Source organism: Rutidosis leptorrhynchoides, chromosome 3 (genome assembly GCF_046630445.1).
Source record: "Rutidosis leptorrhynchoides isolate AG116_Rl617_1_P2 chromosome 3, CSIRO_AGI_Rlap_v1, whole genome shotgun sequence".
In the NCBI taxonomy this organism is placed as follows: domain Eukaryota; kingdom Viridiplantae; phylum Streptophyta; class Magnoliopsida; order Asterales; family Asteraceae; genus Rutidosis; species Rutidosis leptorrhynchoides.
Window position 1 is genome coordinate 438159325 of NC_092335.1, and position 6951 is coordinate 438166275.

At 37.9% G+C, this 6951-nt stretch overlaps 1 pseudogene; it reads right to left on the reverse strand.

The window, feature by feature from the left end:
• Positions 1–567: 567 nt before the first annotated feature.
• Positions 568–6569, reverse strand: LOC139901504 (tRNA (cytosine(38)-C(5))-methyltransferase 2-like; annotated as a pseudogene).
• Between the last annotated feature and the right edge of the window lie 382 nt (positions 6570–6951).

A 6951-nucleotide genomic window follows, 5' to 3' on the forward strand; every position in this document is an offset into this window, starting at 1 on the left:
CATGCATGCGTTTGATCTGTATACCGTGATCAGGAATGCGACACTTGATGATGACAGGTTCGTTAGCTGTATCGATTGACATTACAGGAGGGAATGAAATTGGAATGAGTTCCCAATCCTGGTAATCACTGCACTTTCTTCGTTGACCGACTCTTTCCGCGTCAACCATATTGATGGTTACTTCGGCGCTTTTAGCTTTATCTGCTTTTTGCCATGCGAACGTTTTGACTTTTGAACTTTCTTCCGCGGCCTTTCCCTTATCTTTCTTTGGCAGCTTGAGATGATCTAATTTTCCTGCGCGTAGCGCTTCCAGCACTCGCTCCATTAAATTTTTACACCGATTGGTGTCATGGCCGTGATCGTCATGGAACTCGCAATATTTTGTTTTATCCCGCTTGCCAAATTCTGTCAGCGGAGTTGGAACCGCAAAGGTTGCGCATACTGGTTCGGTTGCCAAAATCTCTTTTGGTGTTTTAGACAAGCTTTTGAGCAGCGCATAATTCTGATTATTAATACCGCGCTGATTATTGTTTCGAAAACCACCGCTTGCTCGCCCTTTATCATTTCTTATAGGACCACCACTAGGGTATCTTCCGCGAGAGCTGTTACCGCGATTTTGATCGCGCGAGCGATCATCATCGTCTTTCCTTTCATTGCGTGAGCTAGCTATTGGAATATCATTATCTTCGCCACTCCGCATATAATCATGGCATTTATTAAGCGCTTCAGCATAAGTTGTTGGCACTGTATGGCGTAGACGCCTTACCAGCGTTGGATGACGCTCTGTACTTATACCATGTATCAGCCCGGAAATCTGCTGCTCCGGCTTTAGGTCCGGTATGCGCAAGCACTCATTAGTATATCTCGTGAGAAATTCTTCCAATGATTCCTTGGGTTTCTACACAATATCGTGACATTCAATGTGAGTACATTTGCGCGGCCTTTGATTTTGATACTGCAGCAAGAACTTCGTACGCAAATCCATGAACCTGGATATGCTACTTACTGGAAGTTTATTGAACCATTCACGCGCAATGCCCTGCAACGTCATGGGAAATATCTGACATGCAACTGGGTCAACCCACCCTTGGGTGCGCATCGTGCCCTCGAAACGCTGCAGGAAATCATCTGGGTCAGTCAAGCCATTGTAGGTACCTAACGTGTGAGGTATCTTTGGTGCTGATGGAAACGGATACGCGGTTATATGCGGAGAAAACTTATCAAAAGTGGTTGGTAGCTCAAAGGGTGGTTTAACATGATCCCCTTTTGAGTCCTGCGAAGAAACGCTTCATCATATCCTGAACAAAATCATGTTGCAAAAATAAGTGGACCATGTCAGGAGGTTCCGCATGCATAAATTGGCTTGCGAGATTCGCCTGCCCCTGGATATTTTGCCAAGGTTGCCCCTGCGTCTGCGGATATAACCAAGGATGGTGCGTTGGAAAAGATGGCAGGCTTGCCGGCGCAGAGTATACAGGTAGCTGAAAAGGTGCCGAAACCTATGGCGCAGATGCCTGCGAGACTTGAGGATATGTCGTTATGAGTCCAACCGTATGTGCAGTGCTTTCCTGCTCTGCGGTTATCGGCGTCCAATGAGAATTGGCGTCTGGAATGACACCGAACCCCCAACTATTAAGTAATGCTTGCGCATCCGCAGGGGATAGAAATTGTAAAATTGGGCGCGGCGGCTGCCAAGGCTACAGTGGTGTAAACGACGAATTTTGCTGACAACCCTGCGTCTGCAGAGGGATTGAAACCGTGGTGCTGTAAATAGGCACCTGGCCGCAGCATACTACATGCGAGCCTATAGTTTCGCCGCCAGTGCCTGCAAAGATAACTCTTGGATCCACTGCAGAAAAATCTAGCCGCGTGGTTGTAACCGGCGAGTGTGCCCTTGGCGGCATAATTCCATCCGGGAATATCGGTTTATACCTTTGGAAAGGTTCACCGGACATAGGTGGAGGGTAAGGCGTTTATCCCCCCCCCCCCCCCCCCCCCCCCCCCGTAGTCATAGCTTGCGTTGGCTGATTACCAGACGGCTGTTCTGGTTGTCCGTTTGAGTACGTTCCGATGATTCCCCGGAACTCATGATTATGTTAAAGAAACAAAAAATTCGAGAAAACTGTGAGAGTAATGAGCTTTATAATTCAAAACTTTTAAAAGGAAAAACAATTAAACACGTCTTGAATTAGTTCGACTCTCAATGAAAGCACCACTTGATCGTGCATATATTTTCCAAGAGGTTAATATGCATGTTCAATACGTTTAAAAGAGGTTTAAGGATCTTAGAACTTAGCTCTCCGGTCCGGCTACCGTGAATAACCCTGACCGACATGATGATGTCGGCGGGGTGGCTAGGTGATTAAGTCCACCTTCGATGACGGTCGTCGATCAAAGGCCCGAATAAGGTTGTAGGAAACTGTCGAGGGTGACTAACCTGTTAACCTTTGATGAATGATGATAATGATTATGTATTGTGAGCCACCTAAAATGTGATGTCCCTGGAATGATAATTAGGATTAGTATATATAGACAAACCCTAATTCTAGAACCGTCTAAGATTGTGATAATCCTGTCCATAACAAATCCCCCGAATCTCGGTTGTAATTATGGAAAAGATATTAGGCTTGATGGCCAAGTAACCGCCATGCCGAGAACAAAGGCATTCAACACGCTACCGCATACCGCATACCGCATATAAATTACATGCGTACGCACGCTAGTGATTGTCCAACAATTAGATAAAATTCGACCGCGCGTTGCTGCGGTTGTATTCAACGCGCGGTCGAATTTGGATATATGCTGTTTGGTACCTAATATATCTAATAGGTTGAGTTGTTTGTTGTACGTGTATGTATATGTATGAAATATAGCCAAAAATATTTAGTGTTTTTTTAACGATGTCCGTTTCGCGCGTAGTTAGTCCCGTTGTGTTCGTTAGATTTTTTCTAGTTGAATGGTGATTTCGGGAAAATTAACTCGCACCGAGCGAGAAGATAAGGCCCATTAAAAATTCGGGTGAAATTATATTTTTTTATTTTAATAAAATTATGTATTTACGTTTTCTACCCCTGAAAAAGTGTAAAGTTGAGGGACCGATGTGTAAATTGAGCCGAATTTGAGGGGCCGTTTGTAGTGTGAACGCAAACTCAAAACGACAATAAAAAATAACTGCAACTACAATTTTCGCAATGTACTTTAGTATAAAAAAATTATGTATTTACGTTTTCTACCCCTGAAAAAGTGTAAAGTTGAGGGACCGATGTGTAAATTGAGCCGAATTTGAGGGGCCGTTTGTAGTGTGAACACGAACTCAAAACGATAATAAAAAATAACTGCAACTACAATTTTCGCAATGTACTTTAGTATATAAGGATATAATATAATAATAATAATAATAATAATAATAATAATAATAATAATAATAATAATAATAATAATAATAATAATAATAATAATAATAATAATAATAATAATAATAATAATAATAATAATAATAATGTACATGAGAAAAATTTGTAATGCAAAATAAAAATTAAAATAAAATATAATAATTCTGGAAAATTACCATGACGGTTGCCAAAAGGGAGCCAGTGCCCTTCACAGAACGAAAGTAACTCTTTGTGAAACAGCAGTAGCGCGTTGAATCAGGATAGACAATATCTATAACATTGTTAAAGATCACTTAAACTATAAGGCATTATATCATGAACATGAATTTAAAACAAGAAATTTTTAATTAATCCGAAATTAGAAAATTAACTTGCTAATAAGACTACCCATTGCACTCCCCCATCTCTCTATCAAGTTTGACGGAACAGAGTACTGGTTTAAAGAACCTTCAGGTGAAAAAGCATCGAGATTTTTGGTGCTTTCAGATTCCAAAAACCATTCTATAGAAAGACATGTTTGTAGTATCTCATCAGAATTACTCTTTAATCGATCATTTTCACTTATTGGTATGATCTTTTTTCGGTCATGTAATGGTTCTGGCACATAAAGAAGTTGTCCATCAAATTCTGGGTTGCAGAAAGATAAAGGTTTTCTTTTTGCCTGCAAACATAATATTCATATACAATTATTAAATATGTCTTTTTTATTTTCATCCAATGCTCACAAATGGTGCATGGAAGCTGGTATAAGATAGATACCGACATACCGGGCAAAATCAGATGTCTGGATAAAAAAAAGACTTTTTAGTAAAAAACAATATATATATATATATATATATATATATATATATATATATATATATATATATATATATATATATATATATATATATATATATATATATCAATGTGTTAATACCAGATTAAACTGGAGTTTATATTCCAAACCTCAGATCCAGCAACATTTTCAACAAAAAGCATGGTTGGAGGTTGCATCAATTGTGGTATGATCTCAAGAATTTTGATAAATGATGATGCTCGAGCATCAGCAGATTGTTTCAGAAGACCTAAAGACTTGGTTAGCATGTGAATCATATACATTCAGTGTAAAATAGAAACTAACATTAGTTGCACATTTCTAAAACTGTAAGTCTTTCCCTAACAAAGAATTAATTAATTAGTAGGATTTTACATTACTTTGTCGAGTATAAGGCTGGCAAGGTGAAGAAAGAAGCTATACATTTGCTCGATAACGATCAAGGTCAACAGTCAAAGTCTGAATATTACCCTATATTAACAATACTGATACTGATAGCATCATTATACATTTAATACAAATAGTAGTAACTTTCAACAAATACAATTTTTGTAGCACTTGTTACAGATTTATTGCCGGATACAATTTTAGCAGAAATTACTTTATTTAACAAAAAATCTACAAAATTTACTGAATTAAAATAAAAAACAGGGAGGCAAACCTGAAATGGACGATGGTTAAAATTATGCTGATAAACATCATTAGCTAAGTCGTTTATATCGAAAGCTTCAACCATTTTAGCATTCACTCCAGCCTTAATTGCTGAATACTTCTGTTCAATTCTTCATGTCTCGATAATTTGTAATAAAAGAATATATTACGTTATATATATTTAAAAAATATGCAAAATATATATTACCATGCCACCAATGCTACTGTAGAATTCGAGAACTCGCCATGGCTAATGTTCGTCTTCCATGAAAAAACAATCCCTAATTTGGCGTTGCCTTTGAATTGAATGATCGTATGGCTTAACGAATCTGGATACGAGTGTGTGAAAGAGAGAGAAAGAGATGTAGGTTCTCTCAGTTTCACAGATACTGTGATTTAATCGTTGAAAAGAAGAAGGTAGGGAAAGAAGGAATTAGGGAAAAAAGGTAAGGTAGAAGGTAAGGTGAGAGGGATGGTTGAAGAGGTCGGTATGCAACAGGTGAGCTGACAAAAATTGTTTTTAAATAAGATTTTGGCCAGGTAGGTTTCAACAGCAGTGAAATTTGTAACATTCCGCGTTTTTCCGTTAAATTTATTTTAACACCGTCTTTTTTTTAGATAATATCTTCCGTTATCTAAATTCGTACCTTTCATTGACTAACGTTCTAAATATTTCCGTTATTTGGTTATAACATCTCCCGATTACTCTAGCGTTTTGAAAATATTCGTTCGGTTAATTCATGCACCCGCTTTCAAACTCGAGGGACCGAAGTTGCCAAGTGGGCAAACTAGTTGACTAGGTCAACTAGTCAACCCTCTCTTTCCACCATTCATTTCATTTTCACCTCCTCATCTCTTTCTCTCTTTTCTCTACTTCCATTTTTGAACTCAAACACCCAAATCATTCATTCATCATCTAAATTCGATCCAGGAGGCTTACAACAAAACAAATTACATATTCGTGATCCTCTCATCATCCTCTACATTTTAGAACCAATTTCATCTCGTTTGGGTAACATTTCTAAAACTCTAGATTTCTCTATTTCGTATTTTTGACTTAAAATGGTGTTAGTGTCTATGGCTCGTGTCTAGCATGAATATATGAATTATTTGCTCGATCATGTTGTTTTGCATAAACTAGCATGAACTTGAAATGGGTGTGCTTAATCTTGAATTTTAGATGATTAAATATTATTTTAATGATAAAGTTCATGTATTAAATGTGTTACTAGCATCATTAGCTTTATTTTGATGTGTAGGTTGATTAAGAAAACTTCAATAACATGATTTATGAGGTTATGATTTTTTGGTTAGGGTTGGTGGTCTTCAATGTGAATTTTGATGCCTTAAATGCTTGACAATGTTGCTTGTATAAGTGTTTAGTTGCAATGTATGTTTAATTACCTTCGAAACGGCATATCATTTATGTAAAATGGATCACCGAATCATGAAATGAGAGTTATGAACTTAGATGCAATTAATGATGAGAATTAAATGCGGTTTTGGTTGTTGTAAGTGGTAGATTGATTAATGAAATGTGTTTAGTTGTTTTTCTCCTCAAATTACCTTTCCAACGGTATAAGATACATGTTTTGATTGTTTGCGGATCATAAATTGTGTTTGTTTGGGTTTAGGTTCGTGCACTTGTGCAATATCAGCAATCAGACCTGTGTACTGATCTGGATGCCATCCAGATTCTTGGACGCCATCCAGGCCTTCACATCTGGACGCTGTCCAGCCAATCTGGACGCCGTCCAGATGAACTGTCAGGTTCTGATTTCATTGGTCGTTTACCATTTAATTCTAACTATGCTACGCACCTCCGGTTCACATGTAACTTGTTCTAACATGCTTATATATGATTAAAAATCTCAGAAAAATAGTTCGGGACATGACCCGAACGTGTTGACTTTTTTGTTGACTTTGACCCCGACCAAAGTTGACTTTTGATCAAACGTAACCAATTACTTATGTAACCATTCTAACTTGCTCTTATACTTGTATCTTTCATGAAACTTGGCAAATTTGATTCACAAGCTAATTAATCGAGTCGTAACGAGCCATATGACTAATTGAACACTTTGACCGACT